This window comes from Rattus norvegicus, chromosome 1, assembly GCF_021556685.1.
Source record: "Rattus norvegicus strain SHRSP/BbbUtx chromosome 1, alternate assembly SHRSP_T2T, whole genome shotgun sequence".
NCBI classification, from domain to species: Eukaryota; Metazoa; Chordata; class Mammalia; order Rodentia; family Muridae; genus Rattus; species Rattus norvegicus.
The window spans coordinates 167882501-167907865 of record NC_141534.1 but is presented as its reverse complement, the minus strand read 5'-3'; the positions used below and the strand labels follow the sequence as shown (position 1 = coordinate 167907865).

The 25365-nt window shown below is 49.7% G+C and overlaps 1 protein-coding gene across 5 annotated transcripts in view; it reads left to right on the top strand.

The window, feature by feature from the left end:
- Positions 1 to 2141: 2141 nt before the first annotated feature.
- P2ry6 (pyrimidinergic receptor P2Y6) overlaps positions 2142 to 25365 on the top strand; it is a 35048-nt gene continuing 11824 nt past the window's right edge. For 2 of the 5 annotated variants that reach the window (XM_087587099.1, NM_001439803.1), the window contains 1 exon segment: positions 2142 to 2242. The gene's annotated coding sequence lies outside the window, so the exon portion shown is untranslated. 5 annotated transcript variants of the gene reach the window in all.

Here is a 25365-nt window from a genome sequence, read left to right as displayed (position 1 = left end):
ACCAAAGGAAGTCAGGACTGGAACTCAAGCAGGGCAGGAATCAGGAGCTGATGTGGAGGCCATGGAGGGATGTTACTTACTGGCTTTCTTCCCCTGGCTTGCTCAGCTTGCCTTCTTATAGAACCTAAGACTCCCAACCCAGGGATGGTACCACCCTCAGTGGGCTGGGTCCTCCCCCCTTGATCACTAATTGAGAAAATGCTTTACAGCTGGATGTCATGAAAGCATTTCCTCAACTGAGGCTCCTTTCTCTGTGATAACTCCAGTTTGTGTCAAGTTGACACACAAATTAGCCAGTACAAGTACTATAGTGTATATTACAGTATACAGTAGTCACTACAGTAGTATAGTGTATACTACAGTGTACACTAGCTACTACAGTACTATAGTGTATATTACAGTGTACACTAGTCACTACAGTACTATAGTGTATATTACAGTGTACACTAGTCACTACAGTACTATAGTGTATACTACAGTGTAGACTAGCTACTACAGTACTATAGTGTATATTACAGTGTACACTAGTCACTACAGTACTATAGTGTATATTACAGTGTACACTAGTCACTACAGTACTATAGTGTATATTACAGTGTACACTAGTCACTACAGTACTATAGTGTATACTACAGTGTAGACTAGCTACTACAGTACTATAGTGTATACTACATGTACACTAGTTACTACAGTACTATAATGTGTACTACAGTGTACACTAGTTACTACAGTACTACAGTATATATTACAGAATATAGTAGTTACTACAGTACTCTTGTGTATACTACAGTGTACACTTTATATAGTATACTAGTACTAGCTACTATCTGCCGTACTGTATACTACAGTGCACACTACTTACTATACTTTGTCATATCAGGAGATTCTGAAGCATGACTCTGCTTGGGACTTCAAGTCAGGGGATGACATTTCAGAGACTGGAGCTCCCTTTCCCCTAGCCAGATCTTCAGAGTCAGAAAGAAGAGCAGGAAGGACAGTGACAGTCAGGAGGAACGCTGACACTCAGGAGCACCTACTCTATGTCCAACACTGTCGTGTTCTGCTGTGCTGACAGCCTCCATCTCCAGCATCCCTCCAAACACCATTCCTGCCTTTAGTCTGAGTCACCAGCTGAGCGGCCCTGAACAAGCTACAGTCTCAGGGCTCCTGTTTCATAGTCTATAAAATGGATTGGGAACTCCAAAGTCCTGGCTGTTCTGAGCACCAGGAAGCTGTTTATGGTGTAGAAAATGTCACAAATCTGAACCCGGGCTCTGGAGTCAAGTCTCAGGTCTGCCACTTACAAGTCATGTGACATTGGGTAAGTCACTTCAATTCTGTCTCTGTTCTCCCACTATTAAAATAGGGGTCATGATACTTCTGGAATTGCTTTGAGAATTAAAGGCATTAAAATAACTGCTCTGAGACTGAGGATGTAGCGCTGTGGGTAGCGTTTGACTAGCACGCACAAGGTTCTGGGTTAGAGCCTCAGCACTGCGTCAACCCCATGTGCACTCTGTGCTTGTAATCCCAGAAGGTAGGAAGTGGGAGCCAGAGAATCAGGGGGTCTTGGGGATATATCAAGTTCGAGGCCAGCCAGGGATGCATGAGACCCTGTCTCAAAATACAGATAAAGAAGTAAATGATAAAATGGAAACACAGCCCCTGATACATAGTAGATAGTTGCAAAATTACACTAACCCTTCTCCCTTCCCCACCACTCCAACCTCATTGTGCCAGAATTATAAAATTTTAAACTATAAAGTTGGAGAAAATCACCATTCTCATTCTCTCCCTCTCCCTCTCTCTCATATGCACAAACACACACACACCACAGAGAAGGAATGGACTGGGAGAGGGAGTGAGTGGGAGGGGGAGGGAGAGACAAAGAGACAGAGAGACCTATAATGAGGGGAACTGAGGCCAGGAAAGGACTGGAGTAGCTAGGGGGTCCAGAATTCAATCTAGCGCCATGCTCCCATCCTCCGAGTTGTCCTCTGCAGCCTGTGGCAGCGGCGGCGGCGTGTTTAACAATCTATCGCCGCCTCCTTGTCCCACCAAGGGCAGGCAGCCCAGCCCTGTCCTGGCTGGGCGGGACTCCAACGCTGGGTGCCAAGGCCACCAGGCCACTGCCGCTCCCTGGCCGTCCTGCTTAGTATCTGCAAGAAGTCTGGAACTCTTGGAACCAGAGCTGAACAGCTTGACCGCAGGGGACCGCAAGGGCTGGTGCTGCGCAGGGCAGGTGAGAGCGCACGAAGGACGGGACACGGGCGGGTGAGGGGACCAAAGAGACCCGCGGCGGGTAGGGGAACAATCTCTTGGAGGAGGCAGAGTAAAGAGTATGGGGGATTACTCTGTACAGTTGGTGTGAGTGTGTGTGTATGCCCTGGGACAGACCGATTGTAGGGCCGGAGTGGCTCCAAGAAGTTTGTGGTGCCTATGACTAGGAGTGGCTTTGCTATGGCAACACACGGGTTTCACAGGATGGGTACCGGTGTACCACATGGGTACAGGTGTGTACTGCCTGTGCTGGGTGGCGGTTGTGAGGTGCTTTGTCGGGAACAGGTGCCATCATTGCTTGGTGCTGGACCACGTGATGGAAGGTGGCCAGCATCTGTGTGTTGGTACCACTGAAAGCCTCCCTCCCTTTTTTTCCTCCCCTCCCCTTCCCTTCCCCCTTCCTCTCCCAGAAACGGGGTCTGCTATAGCTGAGTGGCTTTAAACTTTTGGTGATCCTGCCTCCATCCATCTCCCAAAACACTAGGATTACCGCTGGTGGCTGCTGAAAGGTTTTCCGGAATCACAGATGACTCTTTTGTACCCAGGGCTTAGGAGAGTGCAAGCTCGCTCACCGTGGCTGGAAAGGAGGAAGAGAAGCCAGGTTCCCTGGCCCTATCATCTCCCACCCCACTCTGTATGCAAGAGATACTTTTCTGAAACCCCATTCTTTACCTCCAAAATTCCTGTGGACTCCTCGCTACTGTTTCTGCGCTTGTTTCTGTGTTTGTGTGAAAGCATGGGTCTGACAAGTCATCTCGGGGTGCTGACTTAGGCTTGGCAGTCCATTGTGTTTATCTAGTGATGAGAGCCCTCCAGGACCCTGCCCCCACTGACTGGGAAAGGCTCCACAGCATGTGGCTTCTCAGTTAGGTATAGATGGTGTGTGCTACAGGAGGGTGTCACTTTCAATGCAAGGGGCAGAAGACCTGGACCCTGCGTGGCCATAGTGAAGGAGCTTCCATAACAGCCTGGGATAACCAAGGCTTCCTTGTCATTCCAGACAAGTGTTCCAGACCCCAATTCTGGCAGGAATGGGGATTGGGAGGAGGCATGCCCCTCAGTGCCTCAGTTCTCTTCTTTGTAGAATAGAGATATTAGTAGCACTTGTGCTGTAGGGTTACTGTGAGAACTGGCTTACTTCCTGTATATAAATAAAGTGTTTGCACAGTACCTGACACATTAAAACACAGGTGGTGTCAGAACTATGATGACAGTGACGGAGGTCCCCACATGGCTAGGTTTCCTGCACACCTCCGGAAACTCAATTCTCACAGTCAATGGTTCTGAAGGGGTGGACAGGTGGCATGTCAGAACCCTCCAATTTGAGCAACTGTGGAATGTCATTCCTGTCCCACACTCATCTCAGCTGCTTTCTCAGCGACTCCCTGTCTCCTGGCAAGTCATAGGTTAAGAGAGGAAGTCGCAATGGCTGGGGATGGAGCGTGGGAGGGACGCTCTAGGAAAATGAGAGCATCCCAGGGCTGTCTCTCCATTCAGAGAACCACTGTAAGAGACAGACAGATGGCCTGTGCACTTCAGGGGTAAGCTTGGGGGTTATGAGAGGCAGAAGCTGGCACCCTTCTGCCTAGATCCTTGATCCAAAGCGGTTCCTGGGAGCTGGGGAAGGGGAGGCAGGTTGTGAGATCAGAATTGAGCAATCGGTCCACGACCAGGAAACCCCTCAGGCTAGTCTTTATTCCTGGGGCTAAAACATTTGTGTTGGCAGAGTAAGAGCCCCTATTCCTGCTGACTTCACAGAGCCAGTTTGGAGATGGTGCCCAGAGGCCTTGGAGGACAAGGAGACATAAAAGGCAGCATTGGGAGCTGTGGAAATATTTTGTGGGAGGGTATGAAAATATATCTCCTGGGGCAGGGTGCTGTGAAACACTGGCTGCTGGAAAGCTCCGGCAGAAGCAGGACCAGCCATTGTCTCTGTGGTACACTGTCACTGTCACCAGGCAGAGACTACTTCTTTCCTAGAGGCCCCATGAGCTATTTCACAGTGTCAGAGGACAGAGGCCTTAGGAACAGCAGGTGTGGCCCTGACAAACTTAACTTTCTGAGCATCCAGTGATGCCGCTAGGAGGTGGGACCCAGCGATGCCAGCAACACTAATGGCCTGCTTTTCTTTACCCTGTAATTATGGACGTATTTGCTTATGGTTGAGTCCTAGTGTTAATGGGTGCTTAGATCCACAAATCTGCTACCTCCATTTCCCTGCATTTTGAAAGAAACTAAGAAGCAGACATTTGTAGAGGAAAACGAACTTATTAACAGTTTGGCTAAACAATGTGGAATGAAGGTCTAATTTCTATCCCCAACATGCTTAGGGCTATCTTAGAATTTACAGAAAGACACAAGGAGACCAGGTGTGGCACATGCCTTTAGTCCTAGCACGTGAGAGGCAGAGGCAGGAGGATAACAGGAATCCTGGGCTTCGTGTGAGTTCAAGGCCAACCTGGTCGACATAATGAGCTCTGTGATAACCAGCACTACATAGAGAGATTCTGTTTCTCTCTATGAGAAAGGGCACAAAAATAAGGACACATATAAATTCAGCTGTGAGACAGGTTAATGGATCTTTTCTAGAGTCACAGGTGACCTGGCCTGTGGTTGCCCCCATTTTACTCCGTACAAAGATTTTCATAAACAAATCAGAGTCTTAAAAATCCCCCATTTTCATTTGGTTTTGGTTTTCAGGGATATGGGGACTGGAATTAGAGAGTGCTGGGATTACAGAGATGGATGGCTATGGCCTGCAAGATCTGCCCTTCCCCTTTTGTTTTCAGAGTCTCAAGTAGCCCAGGTTGGCCATGCATTCTCTGTTCAGTGGAGGACAATCTAGAACTTCTTCTTGTGCCTCCACCCCCTGAGAGCAGGGATCAGCCATGAAGCACCATGCTCAGGTTATGCAGTGCTGGTGACCGAACCCTGAGCTCCCTGTGTATGGAACAAGCGCTCTACCAACTGAGCCTCAGCCCCAGCTTTAGGAGAAAATACCCCCAGGGATACTGTGAGGGGGAAGACTCCCACCTATTCTGGTCCTGGGGGGAGTTCTGTTCCTCAATAGTGAGTAGAACCATTTCCCAAGTCTTCCCATATGCCTGTGAAACATCATAATTTTTGCAAGTGAAGGAAAGGTGGAAATCTCATAACTGCAGGAAGAGGCACAAGTGTGTCTTTCGATTGCTGTTTTGGTTTCTCTGAGACAGTGTCCACTATGTAGCCCTAACTGGCCTAGAACTCACCCTGTAGGCCAGGCTGCCCTCAACTCACACACACACACACACACACACACACACACACACACACACACACTCATATACACAATATGCACACATACACACATATACAACACTCATACACACAACACGCACATACACACACTCATACACACAACACACACATACACACACATACATACACATACACACACTCATACACACATACACACATGTACATACACATACACACTCTCATATACACATACACACACTCATACACACATACACACACTCATACACACACACACACGTGTGCACACACACACGCAGTGGAGGTAGTGAGAGTAGGCGTGACTCTCGGGTGATTGAACTCAGTGGAGGGGAACATTTGGGTATTGCTCAGAAGAGTATGGGAGCATTGGGTAATCTCTGAGCAGCACTGAGACAAAGACAGGAGAGAACACGTCAGAAGGAACCCCAAAGGCCAGCCTGTTCTCTCTAAGACAGTTTTCTCTGCCTTCTCTACCAGCCTTAGGTGGACAGCGTCCAGTGTTACTGCAGAAGTGCGCATGCGCAGCTAGGATTTCGCTGTGTGACTTTTATAGTCGTCTGGTCCCCTTTCCTGGACTGAAAACCTGGCAAGCAGGACTAAAATTGTTCGTGCACTCCTTTCCAGATGTCTTTGTAACAGAATGCCTTGTGCAGGGCGGTCCTCAGGCAATAGTGAATAACGGCTCGTATGGGAATGAGTTATCTGATGAGTGGAAGCAAAACAACTACCAGGTCATCTCCCTCCTCTCCCAGCTCCACTCATGAGAACTAAATTTCTGTTCTAATGCTGACAGCCTGTCCTCTGAAGGCAGGCCTGTAGCTTCGGGGGCAGACCAGGCAAACAGGTAAGAACGCTCTAAAGGTGGTAAATGAGTGGAGGGAGTCCCGAGTCCCGCACCTAGGAGGCAGGACAAGGTGGGAGTGGCCTAGGTCCAAGCAGTAAAGAGACAGATGAGAAGGGTGCACCGGCTCAAGCCTAGGCTCCCATGGTCTGCTCCCCCAGTCTCTCCAGCAGGATGGAGCCCACTGAACATTCTGCCTCTGCCTTCATTCCCTGCTTCCTCACCTTCCTCATCCAGTCACTGAGCCCTATGGCTAACTCTCAGTCAGTTCTCTACCCTTAGGGCACTGTTCCAGCTCTGAAATCCAACCCAGCCTTTTCCCTCAGGCCCGTTTTACTCTGCCTGCATCTGGCACAGTGGCTCCTCCAGCACAGACCCACTGACCTTTCTCTTTTTCTTGCTGCTCAAGTGATCTTGAACTATTCCAGGCATGACACAGTCCCCCCAGGTGACCCTCCCCCAGGTGACCCTTTCCCCAGGTGACCCTCCCCCAGGTGACCCTCCCCCAGGTGACCCTTTCCCCAGGTGACCCTCCCCCAGGTGACCCTCCCCCAGGTGGCCCTCCCCAAGGTGACCCTCCCCCAGGTGACCCTCTCCCCAGGTGACCCTCCCCCAGGTGACCCTCCCCCAGGTGATCCTCCCCAGGTGACCCTCCCCCAAGTGACCCTCCCCAGGTGACCCTCCCCCAGGTGACCCTCTCCCCAGGTGACCCTCCCCCAGGTGACCCTTTCGCCAGGTGACCCTCCCCCAGATGAACCTCCTCACTTTTCCAGGTGTGTCTGATACCTGTTTTTCCCCCCACTTTCTGCTGTGCCTTGAGGCAAGAATGGTGTGGTTTTAGGGCCAGCTCAGGCCCCTTCTGGCCTATGTCAGGCTCCACAGGACAAGGTCCTGTGGGCTAATAAGCCCTTCTGTTAAGGGGCAACCACATCCCATGTACAACCTTAAGGGGCCCTCTCTGTGGAAGCCTTGACCGCCTCTCTCCATGTCCACTCTCCATTCCTCATGGCTGACTCTGATCTCACCAGAGAACTAGAAAGTACGGACACCAAGAGAGAACCACAAAGAAGAAAGGACAGTTTTAACCCAGTCCACTGGCATTTTGGCCCCTGGACTCCACTCAGAAGCCCCTGAGCACTCATGCATTCTTTAGTTCTTCCCTTAACTCCAATTCAATGTCCTGTGGGTGCCCCTCCTCTGCAGGCCCCTCCCCCTGTCATTCCCAACCCAGGACCTCAGATAGGAGGAGAAAAGCCCTACTGTCCCATAGACCACTAACAGCCTTGTTCCCAAAAAGCTCCTGAGCTGGGGTCCTCGCTCACCTAAGGCACAGTTGAAAGGGAGCCCAAGTGTTGCCCCAAACAGCGCTCTGATCTTCATGGCACACACAGGCTGCAGCCTCCCAGAACACATGTTCTTCAGATCATGCTTTGGCGTAAGGTCAAAACTTCCTTGTGCATGGCAGTTTCACCTAACACACATCCCTGATAGTGTACTACCTGTGGGAGAGTTTATATGGGTGACTAGAAATGTCACAACCTTGTCTCTTTACCACACCCTGTGGTGGTTGGTCTCTTTGCTCCCTCTCCCTCCCTCCTCCCTTCCCTCCCTCTTCCTACCTCTGTCTGTCTGTCTCCATCTATCTCTTGCAGCCGGAGCTCACTAATGTTTAACTGGCTGTGTTGCTCTCCTCGGTGTGCTCAGAAAGTAAAGCAGGATTATCTTAGTGATGGGCGCCACCCAATCAGGCAAATATTTGTCCCCTTTTTATCTGGGGATGGAGGGGGACGGGAGGTGTGATGGGAAGCTATAAATCCTTTCTGTTTTTTTTCTCTTTCACTTTGGCTTCTAGGATGCTTGGTCACCATGTTAGTCTGGGTTTCTGCCCCTGATAGGATCACATGGTACACATGACCATTGTTTGAGCCTTCAAGCTCTTTCTGGACAGAGGAGTGGAGAAACCAAAGCACACAGAGAGTTGCTCTCCTGAGAGAGTCCACTGGCTTCTTGGACTTTCTCCTTTTCTCTATTGTCTCTTCAGCCTCATGAATCACAAGACTCTGCTCGAATGGGTAGGGTGCACACCAGGACAAAGCACTGTGTTCAAATCCTTGATCTGCTACCATGGAGCTTTAAGAGTGTCAGACAAGGGCTGGAGAGATGGCTCACCTGTTAAGAGCGCTGACTGCTCTTCCAGAGGTCCTGAGTTCAATCCCCAGCAACCACATGGTGGCTCACAACCATCTGTAATGAGATCTGATGCCCTCTGCTGGTGTATCTGGAGACAGTGACAGCGTAGTCATGTACATAAAATAAATAAATCTTAAAAAAAAAAAGTATCAGAACAGTGAAGGATGCTAGTGTGGGTGGGCTGGCTGGGCCAGTCTCAGGGCTCAGAATGAACAGTTCCTGGCACATCATAAGCTCTGTCCTGGGAGGGCCAGTGGGGAGGCTCTGGTTCTCTCTGGAGTATTCGGTAACTGACCTCCTCTCTGATGTTGGAGATGCCTTCTAGTAAGTTAGGGCAGTGCTTCAGCCTGTAGCACTGACACTTCCCAGGATGCTCCAAGGTGCAAAGTTCACCCTTTCAGCCCATTAAAGTTGAGCTGAACTGTGGCCAGGTTCATCCGATAGATCCAGAAGGGAGCCTGTGCCCTCATACCCACTCTGAGTCCCCCAGACGTTGGATTCTGAGCTGTAGACAAGCACCATCAGCCTTTCTTTGTACTGGGTCTCCATATTTAGCCCAGAATGGACCTCTGCCTCCATAGGGTTGGGATCGCAGACCATGAACCACCACATCCGCCAAGAACTGTGATGATATTCTTGCTTATCACTAAGTCACCAGAAGAGCCCACCAAGCAGAGGGCTTGGCAGGGTGGGCGAGCCTCCTCTGCCTGGGAGTGGCCCTGTCCCCTCTAGAATTCCCATAGCCTACATTCTGCCCTTTGAACTCCATAATGCAGGTGACTTTTCTGTGTTTTTAAACCTTACAATCATTGTCATGCTGCTGTGCACGCATGTGCCTGTGCCGTGTGGAGGTGAGAGAGCCACTTCCTGGACTGTTACCTCTGTGAGGCGGGGTCTCTCTTGTTTCTCCTGGTGCAGTGTGTGCTCCAGACATAGCTGACCGAGTTGTCCTGGTGAGTTTTCACGTTGTTCTCCTGCCTTTCCACCCATCTCGCTGCTAGGGCAGCTGCGCTGGGATTACAAATGCATTCCGGTGTATAAGGCTTCTTGCTCAGGTTCTGAATGCAGGTCGGGCTGTGCAGTAGATGCTTCTGCTCTCTGAACCTTCGCCCCAGGCCTAACACAATGCCAGGAGCCAGCAACTGAGTGGTTGTGTCAAAAGTTATCTTCTGTCGCATGCGTTGGTATGCTGTCGCATGTTTTGGCATGCTGTTGCGTGTGTGTTTGTAGACCTGTGTAGTGAGTGAATGTGATGGACATACTTCAGTGGGGGTTACACCATGGGCACAGGCTCCCTGCTCTTCGGCTGGGTATCCGTACTTTCCTAAAATAGCAAACAGCAGCCCCAGGATCCTGGCGGGATGGGTTGAAGGAGCGCGGTGGCCCAGCCAGAGCACCCCTGTACCCCCAGTCTGAGTACACCACCCAGCTTACAAGCCAAGAGCTTGAAGTGGCACCAATGCCCAGGGAGGCCACATCTCCTCCTACAGGGTCTGATCAGGCCTCTCCTATTCCAGACAAAGAATGGAGAATGGTGATGACCCTCTCACATCTTGAGGGTGGCAAGGAACCACTGGATAGAAACTGTGGGACCTAGGGTATACAAGAGACCATCCCTACCAGTGGCTCCTTCTCAGTCCTCAGTGGGCAGGAAGAGCTCACCTATTACTGCGGGAAGCACAGTTCTGGGGACAGATATACCCAAGGAAGGCCAGAAGGAAGACAACGAGTTTGAGCCAGCAGTGGTCACCAGGGACAGGGCTCTCAGGGTAGCCTGGCTGTGTGGGAGCATCTGACTTATTGTTGGTGGCTTAGGGCAGAGAGGTAATTGTAGAAGGAGGATCAGTGCCCATTGCCTTTTGGCCACTAAAGGTCTGAGGATAGTGGGACTTCAGCACTTCAGAGAAGCTCACACCCCGCTGAGCTGGCAGAGCTACTTAATCCCCTCACTAAGCCTTCCTCTTCTTCTTACGCAACTGCTTTTGTTCTGGGGAAAGATGAGGAGACTGTGGTGACTGCCACCTTACAAATCTCCTGCGGCATCCGGGCTGCCCTAGGACTGTGGGCCTGGGAAAACACTGCGTGGACTGGGGATTCTGGGGTACCCTGGAGTGAGGTATGTGGGCAGCACCGATGCACCCCACAGTGTAGCTGGGAAGCACACACTGACCAGCCCCACACGCGTGATTGCCCGGTGTTCCTCCACGCTGACTTCCACGTCCTCCCGTCTGGGAACAGACCCTCGGATACTTTGGGGCTCTGCACCCCACCCCCAGTATTCCCTTTCAGTGCTTTCCCTACACAGGACAGAGAGATCTTCCTGTCAGTGGCCTGCTGTTGGGTGGGAGTGGAGGCTTTTGTTTTCTCTAAAGTCACACTTCTCATCAAGAGAAGAGTCTGTTGCGGGGGGGGGGGGGGGTCGGGTCTCTTTCAAGGTCTCAGGATTGAGGAGCATGTGACACCCTCTGTTATCTTGGTCTGCACACTGCCTTCTTGTTACTGTGATGACCACTCTTCATTTCTTCACCAAGATGTGGGTTCCTTCATTTATCACTATCACCACCACCACCACCACCACCACCACCACCACCACCACCACCACCACCACCATCATCATCATCATCATCATCATCATCACTGCTACTACTACATCTTACAGATGAGAGAACCGAGATCCAGAGAGGGAGTGACACTAGATGAGGTCACACAGCAAATTCAAGCAGAGTTGGCCAGTGCCATCTTACCCTTGGGCTAGGGGAAAGTGCCTTTTGTCTCTGGAGCTTAGAGGATGAGAAATGGGCTTATTTAGGAGCCTAGGGGATGGGGATCACCAAGCAGACTTCGTGTGGGGAATCTTTCTCTTCCTATATCTGGAGCTGCTTAGACTTCCTCACAAAACTCCGCTGTGAGGCTCATGACAGGGAATACATGCCAGGGAAAAGGACCTAAGGACAGCAATGACACCTCTGCCTTGCCTTGTGACCCAGAGGCTCCCCCTCCCCATCCCACCCCATTTGCTGGGGTAGGTGAGAGGGTGTATTTCCTCTCCTGGCCTGCAGAGGGCTTACCCAGAGCCTGGAGTGTAAGACAGGCAGACACAAATCAAAGCACTGGCATCCTGAATGGAAGCAGTACCCAGGAGGCCTGCCTGGCCTGCTTCACTCCTGTAGGGCCTGGGGTATGGTCTTGGACAGGGAGGTTTGGCCTCTCCAAAGAGAGACAGAGGTGGTTGAAAGGGAGACCTAGTAATTCCTGTTCTGTTCACCCGAGAAGCCCCCTGGCTCTCTGCCCTCTCTAAAGCTCTCACCTTAGATCAGAGACTTTGCTCTGCCTCCTCACTCATAGTAAATGCCACCGGAAGAGGAGGAAGGGGATAAGGAATAATCCAATTGGCAGGGAGGGGCTACCCAGGTCAGTCAGGTACCCAGGCAGAGCCACCTGTTGCCTTCTCCTGGTCCTGCCCAAGCTCCAGGTCCTGGTCCACCTCCAAGCTTGAGGTGAGGGAGGAAGAGAGTCACCCCTGTTCTGCCCTTCTTCCAAGCCAGCCTCCTCTGAGGAGCTATTCTTGGTCCCTGGAGAGTGGTGTCTGGACATGCATGGTTGGAGTTACAGACAACAGATTCGTTAATCTTGGGGTCTGGGTCTCTCTTAATGAGCCTTCCAGGCACTGCTGAGAAACCAGGGTAATTGTTCCCTGTGGCAGTAACGATCAGGAGGCAGGCTCTGTCCAAACTTGAGAGAGACCAGGAGTGGAGCTGGTGTGTAGCTAGGAGCCTCCCTGTGCCCAGCCCTGGGTTTTGAGTGCTCCTTCCCTCCATCCTCCCAGCAACCCTCAGGTTAAACTGATGGCCCGATGGTCCCCATCACTAGGGTGAGTGGGTAGAGCTGGGGGTGACTAGCTCCTAGCCGGACAGTGGCTGACTCAGCCTATGCCAGACACTTGAGCAAGAGGATCTTCAGATTGAGCCCTGAGAGACAGTGTCACTTCCCCTCCTGGTAGTCCTAGTTACCTCATCTGCCACCTCCCAGACTCCGTGGCACAGGAACTGAACTGCAGCGGCTGCTTCAGAAGTCTAGCTTGCTCCAGCTCTCAAGATGGCTTGCAAGTGGTTGCTGCATCAGGGGGAGTTTTCAGGTAAGGGTGCTTCCCGTCTCCGGGGTTTGCCCACCGTGCATACGACTGCAGTCCCGGGCTGCGTACAGTAGACTGGGCAGGTGTGGATGGACGTGGGGCCTTCTCCCTTCTGCTTCATTTCCTCTACCTAGTTCTGCCCAAAACTAGGCTGCAGAGAGGGACCAGGTGTAGAGGACTGGAGTGAAGGGGACAAAGACATGGGAACCTGGCTATGTCTTGGGTGGAATGGTTGAATATTGAAGCAGAGGTCTGAGTTTGACTTCTGAATGAAATAAGACATTTTTCCCCTTTCTGGGCCTGAACTTCTTATCTGTGAATTCGAGAAGCTGAGTATGTGTCTGAGTATTGTCTGTGGTGGATGATATAGCATATGTATGTCTTTAATCCCAGCAGAGGCAGGCAATCTCTGTGAGTTCAAGACTAGCCTTTTCTGCATAGTGCATCTCTTTTGAGTTGCAGGCTAGTAAGACCCTATCTCAAAAAACAAAAACAAAAACAAAAACCGAACAAAAACCCCTCAATAACCTGTTTTGTGTCAAAGTTTGAGAGTAAGGAGGCTCCCTCTGGGAGGGGCTGGGTGGGACTCTCAGAGCTGCTCAGGCGTCTTGGCAGGAACTAGCAGGAAGGATGCTAAAGTACAATGTAGCCTAAGGTTAACTCCACAGGGAAAGCTGATTCCCCGAGTCCAGGCATGGCTCATTAAGGGGAAGAGAAGCAGAGTAATTGGATGTCTCTGGGAATGGGATAGATCTTTCTGGGAGTTTCTGTTCACATTTGGCTCTGCTGACCCTGGTGGAGGGAAGGCAGGCAGAGGCCCCGTGTTCCTGAAGGAGCAAGGCTAGCTTTGCACTGGATTCAGCCTTCCCAGTGCACGGATTGCATGCATGTGCCAAGTGCTGTGCCTTCCACGGCGCATCTGCGCGTGTGTGCAGGACAATGGTGTGACTATGTAGCTCGTGAGCATGAGTGGAATGTGTGGACGTACTCTCCAGTGCCAGTGGGAGGTGAGGCTGCTGGACTCCATTTGGCTGGGGATGAGGTTTAGCTTCTCGCAGAGCATGAAGTCCTAGGTTGGATCCCCAGCACTACACGATACTGGGCACAGTGGGGAGCATCTGTCACCCCCTGCTCAGGATGTAGACGCAGGAGGATCAGCTATGTAATGAGTTCAAGGCCAGCCTGGAGAAATGAGACTGTGTGTGTGTGTGTGTATGTGTGTATGTGTATGTGTCTGTGTGTGTGTATGTGTATGTGTGTATTCTTCTTCTTTTCTTTTCTTCCCCTCTCTCTCTCTCTCTCTCTCTTTCTTTCTTTCTTTCTTGTATATCCTTACTACTTGTTAGTTTACCAGGAATGGGGTGGGGGTGGTCACAGTCTAGAAACTAACACTATGTTCAAGACCATTATTGTCTCCAGTCTGTCCTCTTGCCTCATCCTGGAACTGTTCCTACAGACTTCACTGGGGGCTCCCTACAGGACTGTCTTCAGTGCTGAGAATCTGTCTGGCTCCTCTGTGCCACCGCCCTCCCTCTGAGGCTCGGAGCTGGCTGAGAGCCTCAATTGTCCCATTGAATCTTTGTGACATCCCAACGTCTTCTGGAGATGCTACCAGTACCCCATTTGACAGACAGGAGATGGAGCTCTGTGAGGAGAAATGCCTGTCTCAGGATTCAGGGAATTCAGCCTGCTGGCGCCAATACCGGACTTCAATTCCTAACTCCTAACTCAGTTTTCACTGTTGCGGCCTGCCCAGTGCACTGGCTGTCTGCACCAGTGAACATCTCAATGAAAGAGCAAATAACCCCTTCGATGCAAAGCTGGAAGTGTGTGACTGGGGAGATGGCTCAGTGGTTAAAGTGTTTGCCATGCAAGTGTGAGGATGGAGGTTCTGATCCCTAGAACCCATGTGAGTGAGATAGGTGATCTGTCATTCCAGAGCCCAGACGGTGAGAACAGGAACAAGCTGACTAGCCAGACTAGCTGTACTAACAAGGTCTGGGCTCAGCTGAGCCCATATCAATGAATAAAGTGGAGAGCAATTGAGGAAGATTCTAGATGCCAAACCCAGGCTTCTTTACACTTGTGCAACACTTACCCGCAAGTAAACATGCATGCACATACATCACATACACATACATTTGATAAAAGAAACAGTGCCTGCTAATTTACCGAGCACCAGGAGGCTGCAAGTGTCTCGGGAAGTGCATTCAGCCAGGATGAGCTGCATCTTGGAGAATTTAAAGCATTTAAGTCTTTGGTTCAAGCAGGATGGTCATGGGTGCAAAGCCAGCCTGGGCTCCACTTTGAGTTCAAGGCCAGCCAGGGAGTGAGTCCCTGTTTCAAAAACAAAGCAAAAGTTTACTTAGATGAATAAATTAATAAAGCTGGAAACACTGTCATCCAGCTGCAATTCCAGCACTTGGGAGGCAGAGGCAGGAAGATCGAGAGTTCAAGGTCAGCCCTAATTACAGACAAGTTCAAGACCATTTTGAATGAGACCTTGTTTCAGACCTAGAGCTCTAAGCTGAGTTTTCCTGCATCTCTAGAGGAGGGATGAATTGTCCAGGCCTGTGATTGACTGATTTGGGGAGAGGACCTGGGATCAGTCTCTCATGGAGCTGAGTCCACAGGGCCTGGCTGCACAGTATGCTCTCTTACCCACCCTGGACCTGGGCCACTTCCCCATTTGTCTCTGAAGTAGGTTTCTATTTCAGTTAGGGTGGACCTGGTGGCCTAGAATCCTATTTTTCTGTTCTGACTGCTGTTGTCTTGCTGCATCAGAACCCTGGCCTGGGCACGTGGGCACATTTACCTTCCCCCTGGATCTGATGGTAATAGCTGTGTGGGAGGCAGGCACATGTTGATCTGTGGGTACAGCCCAGACTGCACCAGTGGCATTTATACCTTGCCATGTGCTAGATACCAGAGCCCTAGGAACTAAGAGACCCACTGTCCCCTTAAGAACTTTTAGGCTGGGAGTAAAAATGGGAGCAGAAGTTTGAGTATAGACTGGTAAGAGTGTTCAGTGGATAAAGGCGCTTCCAGAAGATCCTACAACCTGAGTCCAATCCCTGATCCAGGAGAACCAACTCCTTAAAGTTGTCATCTGACTTCCACATATATTGATGAGGCCAGCACACACACACACACACACACACACACACACACACACACACACACACACAAACAAGCATGTGTGCATGGATAATAAATAAATAAATGTAATTAACAACAGAAAGGTCTGTAGCAGTTGTGACATCCATGACAACCCTGGCTTCCATGACCTGGGACAAGGCGGGAGTTTTCTGTGACAATGAAGGCAGCTCTTAGACCAAAATGAGGGGAACACTGTGTCTGTCACACCAGAAAGATAGAAACTGCTGCTACAATGAGGTCCTGAGGATGGCAGAGGTGTTAAGAAGCAATAGAGCCTGGGGAAGGAGGAGCGGCTTAGAAACAGCTGGGCTGGAATCCAGGCACCAGCATCTCCCACATGTTATCTTAGTTTCTCTATCCGCAAAATGGGATCATAGCACCTACCTGACCAGCTCCTAGGGCAGATAAAATGAGGGCATGCATATAACAGGACTTGTAGATCCTTAGGAAGGGTACCCTGGATGAGACATTTCTTTGGCCAGAGCTGTAATTTAAAGCAAAACACAAGATTCATAAGATATCAAAGCCTAGGCTGAAGAGATAGCACAGAAGCTGAGAGCACTTGCTGCTCTCACAGAGGACCCAGGCTTGGTCCTTAGCACTCACATGGTGGCTCACAGCCCTCTGTGATTCCATTTCTGGGGTATCTGATACCCATCTCTGACCTCCAGGGGCACCAGACAGGGATGTGGTGTGCATACATATGTATGTACGTACATACGTACATGCATGCATGCATACATACATAAATATGTACATGCATGCACGCATACATACATTCATAAAGGCAAGATACTTATACGCATAAACAAAAGTAAACAAAACTTTGGCATGTCAGGACCTACCTACCAGTCACCAATTCTTGGCATGGTGGAGAGTCTCCCACTGTCAGATTTGTCTATGTCCCCATCACATGACAGAGGTGACGATACTTCCACAAAGGAAGGAAAGGAGAGACCCAGGGATGCTAATCTCTCTTTGTGAGATAATCCAATAGTAAAGCAGATAAAAATTTTGTTCAAAACACACTCTTGGACCAGGTCTCCTCCTCTGACTCCCAGGTTAACTGTGAGATCCCCTGAGGCCCTGCCCGGCTTTATTACAAACTGATCTAAGTTAATACAGCAACTAACAGTTCATAAGCAGGAAAACAGGAACCAAGAGTGTGGAACTTGCTCAAAGTCATAGACCTGGTAGAAGCAGAAGGAAGGTCTAAACTCAGGACGCTTTCATGCCAAGAGGTAGTTACTCTACAAACAATGTGAGTCCTCAGAATAGAAATACAATATACAATAAATAAATATACAATAAAAATGGCAAAAAAATATGGACAGGAACACACCCCAAAGGAACAATCAGGGAAACACAAGAGAAAACCACAACACACCAATCCACACCCAGCAGGGTGGCTATGAGGAAAAAGATATAGAATTTAAAATGTCAGTGAGATTGGAAATAAAGCTCAGTTGGTAGAGTGCACAGGCAGTGTGTAAGAAACCTGGAGCACACACACACACACACACACACACACATACACACACACAACATGGGGCATAACAGTGCACGCCTGTAATCCTAGCCTTGGGAGGTAGAAGCAAGAAGGTCAGAATTTCTAGGTCATCTTTGGCTACATAGTGAGTTCAAGGCCAGCCTGGGCTACACAAGACCATGTCTTGGAAAGATAGTAAAGCTTTCGGCACACGTGTGGCATCAGAGTTCTCGTCTGCTGCTGGTAAGAACATAGAATCGCACAATTCTTAGGAATGCAATTAAACAGTTCCCCAAAACTTATACCTAACATTACCGTGTGAACCAGTAGTTTCGTTCTTAGGCATACACCCAAGAAAAGTGAAAGCATCTCCATGCTCTGGGCGTGGTGGCAACAGTGTGCAGAATCTGCACTTGGGACGCTGAAGCAGAAGGACTGGGAAGCTCAGGATGGCCTGAGACACAACTGTGAGACTGTTTCCAAACAAAAACAAGCCAGGCCCTGGGGAGGCGGTACAGCAGACAGGGTGCTGGCCGCTATTGCAGACGACCCAGGGTCAGGAACCCACATGAGGCAGGTCACAGCTTGCTGGCAACTTTAACTCCAAGGGATCCAGTGCTATCCTGTTCTCCTCAGGCAAATGAACACAGGCATATGCACACGGATGTGCACGTGTGTGTGTGTGTGTGTGTGTGTGTGTGTGTGTGTGTGACTCATAAACAATTTTTTTAAAACAACCCTTAGGCTAGAGAAATGACTCAGGGGTTATCAGCACTGGCTGTTCTTCTAGTGAACCCAGGTTCAATTCCCAGGACCTGCATGGTGTCTTACAACCCTCTATGATGGGATCTGATGCCCTCTTCTGTGTTTGAAGACAGCAACAGTGTACTTACATACATAAAATAAATAAATCTTGAGAGAGAGAGAGAGAGAGAGAGAGAGAGAGAGGAGGTGGGGAGAGAGGAGGGGTGGAGTCCTATCAACTAGGAAACAAGCTTCAAAATATAAACATTTAAGATCCAACCCTACCACAGAAGGCTGAGCTGACACTAACCATAAGACGGGCAAATACAGAAACTTCACTGAGTTTCTTGGTGTGATGGTTTGCATATCCTTGGCCCAGGGAGTGGCACTATTAGAAGGTGTGGCCTTGTTGGAGGAAGTGTGTCACTGTGGGGTGGGCTGGGAGACCCTCCTCCTAGCTGCCTGGGGATGCTCAGTCTGTTCCTGGCTCCCTTCGGGTGAGGATATAGAACTCAGCTCCTCCTGCACCATGCCTGCCTGGAGGCTGCCATGTTCCCACCTTGATGATAATGGACTGAACCTCTGACCCTGTAAGCCAGCCCCAATTAAATGTTGTCCTTTATAAAACTTACATTGGTCATGGTGTCTGTCCACAGAAATAAGACCCTAAAACACCTGGCAACTGATGTGAAAAGAAAGAAACAGCCTCCAAGTGAAGGAGCGTGATGGATCCTTAGAGAAACTAACCTTTCGGGGTCCTAAAATGAGTTGGATCATTGCATCATAAAAGTTGTTTTCCTCTAAACCCCCCGCCCCCACATCTCAGGTTCTGATACTAAGAGAATCAAGAGGTGTAGGGTCCTGTATTTTACCATTCGTGTAAGCCAGCATACTAGCCTGCTCCAGCTTCGTGGATGCCGGCCAAAGGCATAAAAATGTTAGAGGTAAAGAAGCTTTGCTCCTGGGCTGGAGAGATGGCTCAGCGGTTAAGAGCACTGACTGCTCTTCCAGAGGTTCTGAGTTCAATTCCCAACAACCACATCGTGGCTCACAACCATCTGTAATGGGATCCGATGCCCTCTTCTGGTGTGTCTGAAGACAGATATGGTGTACTTACATAATAAATAAATAAATCTTTTAAGAAAGAAAAGAAAAGAAAGTTCACTCCTCACAGCAACAAGATGGGCAGAATATCACCCCTTGGGACCAGCTCTCAAGGTCCCACAGGCCAAGGCAGCGCTAGCCAATAATACCTATGTGTCCATGGGCTGGGGAACAAGAAAGAACCTGGAGCTTAGACTCTGTGTCTTTTGTGATGGGCAGTCGACCTGCCTGAGCTTTGTCTTGGAGAAAGGCATCTTTCTTGTTTCAAACAGTCAACAAACCCGGCGCTATCTTTATCTTCCACGGCTGTTTGCTCAAAGGCAGCCGTCTCTGCTCATAAGTTCTGCCAGGCTCTGCTGAAGCAACGGAGGGCTGCCCCAGAGCACGGATATGCTGTCCCGGTCTAATAGCCTTTCTTCCCCTTTTCTGCTTGTTTCGTTGTGAGTTCGTTTAAAACTACGCACAACAAAGCATATGCTACCTTAATGTTTTGTTTACTTTTGTTTTGTTTCGAGACAGGGTCCTACAATGTAGGCTTAGCTAGCTAGACCTTACTGTGGCAGATCAGGTTAGCCTTGAACTTACAGTAATCCTCCAGTGACTGCCTGTCTCTGCAAGATTACAGGCACAGGGCACCACACCCAGCTTAACCGCTTCTAAATTTAAAAATTTAGACCATATTTATTTTGGGCTGTATTTGTTCTGTTTTATGTATATGGGTGTTTTGCTCACGTTTATGTGTTTGCATCCTATGTGTGCCTGATGCCTGTAGTGGTCAGAAGACATCATCAGATCCCTGAAACTGTGATCATGGATGGCTGTAAGCAGCACGTGGGTGCTGGGAATTGAACCCAGGCCTTCTGTGAGAGCAGCCGGTGCTCTCACTGCTGAGCTCTCTAGGTCGTTTAACCCTTCTCGAGGGTACACAACTAAGTCATATTCAGCGACATGCACAGTAACTGCCAACATCTGTCTCTAGAACGCCATCAACCAAGCCCGAGACCAGCCCCAGCCACACGGCGAGACCTTGTCTCCAGCACGAGAGACTCTGTACTCAGGAAGCCATGGTTGCTCACTCCCCTCCCAGCCCCTGCTTGTCTATTCTGTCTCTGGATAAGTTCTTCCTGTAAGTATGAGTGGCCATTGTTTTACTTGGCACAGTACTTGAACATGTTCAAGGTTTGTCCATGTTACAGCTCCCTATCAGATCTTCCTCCCCCCTGAGGCTTTGGTTTGGACTCTAGAGTGGAATTACAAGACGATCTGCTAATTCTGAGGCATTCGTTTTGTTTATTTTAAGAAACCTCCATACTGATTTTCACAGTGGTTGTACCATTATACATTCTCATCTGATATGCAGAGAATTTGGACTTCTCCGTCTCTTCGCCAACCCTTGCTATTTTCTAGTTTGTGGTTTGGGCTTTAAAAGTTATGTGTGTGTGTATGTATGTATGTATTTATGTATGTATGATGTATGTTTGTATGTATACATATTTTTATTGTGTGTGTGTGTGTGTGTGTTCACTGGTGTGTGGGTGGAGATGAACATTTTCCACAGTACACATAACTTCTTGGGAGTCAGTTCTCTCTCTCCACCCTGCTTCGAGGCGCACTCTCTCGTTTCTGCTGCTGTGCTGTGTTGAAATGACCATCCAGCCCGTTCTCCTGTCTCTACCTCCTGTCTTAGGTTGGATGCAGGGACTACAGATGCTTACCACTGCATCTGGCTTTTTACATGGGTTCTAGAAACAAGCGTTTTTACCATCTCCCTCGTGCCCAGCCCCTCTTTAAGGATGAGTGTCCCCGGGCTCTAATTCTCATTTCTCTGATGGTTAGTGAGGATGAGAACCCTCCCGTGTTTATTAACCATTTGCATATCTTCTTTGGAGAAATATCTATTCAAGTCTTTCACTCAGTATGGATTTTTGTTTCGTTTTGTTCGTGTGTGTGTATGTGTGCGTGCGTGCGTGTGTGTGTGTGTGTGTGTGTGTGTGTGTGTGTGTGTGTGCGCGCGCGCACATGCACACGCTCTGTTTTTGTGTTTTGAGACAGGGTCTCTCTATGTACCCCTGGCTGGCCTGGTACTCATTCTGTAAATCAAGCTAGCCTTGAACTTGTATTAAATCATAACCAGTCAAGATTTCCAAATACTTTCATGTTTTTGTCTTTCTTCTCTTATAATGTTTCTTTTTACACAAAAATTTTTAGTTTTGATGAAATCAAATTAATCCATTTTACTGTGGTTGCCTGTGCATTTGGTTTCATAGAGATGAAGGTTGTTGCAAATGTCCAATCCATTTAACTGCAAACGCATCCAACTTATTTCTTGGTCCAGAAAAATTTATTGACTCATTTAAAAGAAGGTCTTGGTCTGACACAGTTAAACCCATCAATTAATATCATATTCTTTTCTTTTGTTCTTTCTCTTACCCTCTGCTGGTTTCCTCCACATTCATGTAAGTTCTTTCCAGAAGTGCCAAGCTCTCACAGTCCTCACAGCTGATAACAGAAAACCTTCTGTGCTCGTCACATAAAAAACAAAACTTTCAGAGGCACAATCTAATTGATTGCTCCAAAAGCAATCACTGGTGAGGTGTCTGGATGGATGCTTTGATTGGTCAGCTCTGGGTCAGGTGGGATAAGATTAGCACTCTGATTGGTCAGCTCTGGGTCAGGTGGAATAAGATTAGCACTGGATAGGAAGAGCCACTGGACAGGCGGATGTTCCTCCACAGAAGGTGTGCAGAAAGCTGATGGACGTCCCAGGTCTGTCAGGAAGCTCTGCTTCAGCGAATATCCTGCACATCAGACTTCCCATGGATACAGGAAGATTCCTTCTAGTTGGTTCTGAAAACTCCGTGAAGGAAACAGCTCTTATATAGTGAGCCTAAGGCTACTTTCTCTGCCACCCCAGATCCTCCCTAGTCCAGCCGTGGTGCTGTAGTGATGTTGACACTTGAGTTCATAGCCAGTAGCTATTCCTCTATCCACCTTGGGCTAACCTCTGTGTCTTGCTTTCTCATCCTGAGGAGATAGGACAGTCCTATCTCAACAGTGCCTTTTATGAGGCTTGAATGGGTACATGAAGGTCCATTGTTGTTTGTCTCACTAGTTTCTGCCTTTTCCGGCATTGCTGCTGGGACACTGATATCTCCCGCTCTCCTTGCCGCCTTCAAGGGTCTCATCTGGCCTTTGCCTGCTCTGTTCCCACTGTCTGAAACGCTCCTGACCTCTCGTTCCCTTGGCTCTTTCCTTGCCACTTGCTCCTTGGTGAGGTTCCCCTGCCTGCAGAATCCCTTCCTGCTTGTCTCCAGGATGCGCACATGTGTCCCTGTCCACACTGAGCTCTTGTGGGCAGGACCTGCTGCCTTCTCAGCGTATTATCTTTTAAATTTTATTTATTATCACATGAGTATACTGTAGTTGTCCTCAGACACACCAGAAGAAGGCATCGGATCCGATTACAGATGGTTGTGAGCCACTATGTGGTTGCTGGGAATTGAACTCAGGACCTCTGAGAAGAGCAGTCAGTGCTCTTAACCGCTGAGCCATCTCTCCAGCCCATCAGCGCATTTTCTTTCAGCAGGAAGAGGGCAGGCTGGGAACAAAGAGGAGCCCAGCCGGTCCCAGGAACTGAGAGCAGATCGGGGTTGGGAGATCCTGTTTGCTTGCGAGCGGTGCGGTGGGTGCTAGGAAGAGAGAAGTCAGCAGACTTGGGTTCTATGCAAATCGACTCTGTGACTCTGTTCCGGAAGCTAGAGATTGCCAGGAAGACAGTGAAGAGCCAGGAAGTCAGATTTCTGCTGAGCCAGGTCTGCTGGCCGGTGGACAGAGGACTAGGACTCTGAGATTGCGGGTTGGTGTGGAGCAGGACCTCAACTCTCCCTAGGAAAGGCAATGAATGGGCTCCAGTGGCCTCATCTTTGTAGGGTTGTAGGACATTTTTTTTTTTTTTTTGGACAGACTGACCTCAGTCTCATTCTGTAGCTGGAGAATAATCTTGAACTCTGGATCCTCCTCCTGCTCTCTCTTAAGTGTTAGGATTGCAGCTGTGAGCCACCATGCACGGTGAATGTAGTGCTTAGAGATCGAACCCAGGGCTCTATGAGCACTAGACATGTAGCTCTGGGCTGCATTCTAATCTAAATAGCAACTCTCTTCCCGATGTCATTCCACTGAGTCTCTCAGCCCTTTCCCCACCCTGCATAGGGTCCAGATCAACCAAAGACCAGATATCAGGGAGTTGGTCAAGCTTGTAGGCTCTAAAAGCAGAACACACATTGCCACCCTGGAAGGCTGGGAGGAGCAGGACTGCACAGCTGAGCAGTGTTGATGAGACATCCCACTCCAAGGGACTGGGTGTGACTCTGAGCTGGACCAGCCAGGAAGAAACCAGACCATGTCCACAGCACTCTGGAACAGATGGCACAGGGTTCCTTCCTGTTTTGCCCTGTTCTGCCTGGTGTTGCAGAGACACAGCCCATCATGTGTGCCCCTTGGGAGCCATGCTGGACACCAGAGCAAGGCAGGAGCCAGAGGCTGTTACCATTTGGGCTCTTTCCTATCTCAGCAGAATGAATGTCTTTGGTATTCATGGGCCAGCTGCTCTAACACCCACTCCAGCAACCGGATTGCTGTGCTGTCCCAGAACCAAATGCCCCTCCTCCCTGGGACTCAGTTTCCTGTCCTGCAAACGTGGGTGCAATGAGAACTCATCGATGGGATGACCTAGATGGGCCTGAAGAGGACCTAGAATCTTCCAAGTTCCCAGAAACCCCAACCAATACCTTGCTTCTCTAGGAGCATGTCACCAGACCAAAGTAGCAGGAGTGGTGATGGGACACAGGGGTGATGCTGTCCCCTGAGGGGTCTTCCAGAGGGTACCTCAGAGTCACCTATACCCAGAGGTCCTGCTGCTCTTCCTTCCTCCCTTCCTTCCTTTCCTTCTTTCTTTGTTGTTGTTGTTGTTGTTGTTGTTTGGAGACAGTGTTTTGTTTTATTTTCGTTTTAGGGACAGGGTCCCTAGCACTCACTCTATGAACCAGGATGGCCTCCAAATCACAGAGATTCACCTGCCTCTGTTTCCTGAGTGCTGGGATTAAAGGCAGGCGCCACCCTGCCCACCCTGCTACCTTTCTAAGTTCCCATCTCCTATACTGTCCAGACAGTAGGCTCTTTCCTGGAAACCACTGGATCAGTTCTCCTCCCCTGGCCCTCCATCAGCTTCAAGTGGTTCTGGGACGGATGTCAAGCCTCAGTCACTGCAGTCCCTGAGCCCCTCGGTCCTCTGTGCTTGTTCTTGTTGTCAGCTCATGTGGGAGGTTTCTTTATGAGTTCCTCAGTCCCATCTCGCAAACCTCTTCTAGACCAGGTGCCTGCCATTATTCCTCACTGTGCCCTGTGCATGACCACAGGGGTGTGGGAAGTGGGCGCAGGCAGGAAGTAAGGGCTCGCCCTAAGTCTGACTATGAGGGAGGAAGAGGAACAGCTGGAGAGACATGTGAGGTCAAGGGAGAGTTTTTGCTGAGAGGAAAGTGCTGGTTGAGGGTAAGGAACCAGCATAGAGGAGCTAAGAGAGGAAGGGTAGGGGGAGGCATGGCCCTGCAGGAGTGCAGGGCACAAAGGGAGAAAGGAGCACACGTAGGTCGTAGGTCGTGGGTGGCGGGAAGTTGAAGCTGATCTGAGGGCTGCTAGGATTGAAGAAGTTGAAGTGAGGAAAGAGATAAAGTGGGCTCTGAGGTGAGGAGCATGAGGTTATGGCAGCAAAAAGCTGGAGAGCCAACACAGGAGGACAGACAGCGGGACCTCAGTCTAGCCATGCTTAGCAGGGTGTGAGGATGAACCAGCCCGATGGTGCTGTGCTTGAGGGATACCAGCTCACCAGCTATGTACACACTACCCAGGGCTGGGTGCTGGCTGGGGAGCAGGTGTCATAGAGAAGCCATGGTGCTACTGTGCCAGAGGCTGGGTCCAAGACCCCACACAGAACCGGCAATTTTACAAAGTTAGAAGCTGGGAGTGCTGATGAAGCAGACAGAAGCCAGTTTGGGTGCTTGGAAGAGATTGAGATCAGAGAAGAGAGAGCCCCAGAGATATCAGAAGCTAAGACAGAGAACTGAGGCGGGCAGGCAGCCTCCTCCCTACTTCAGC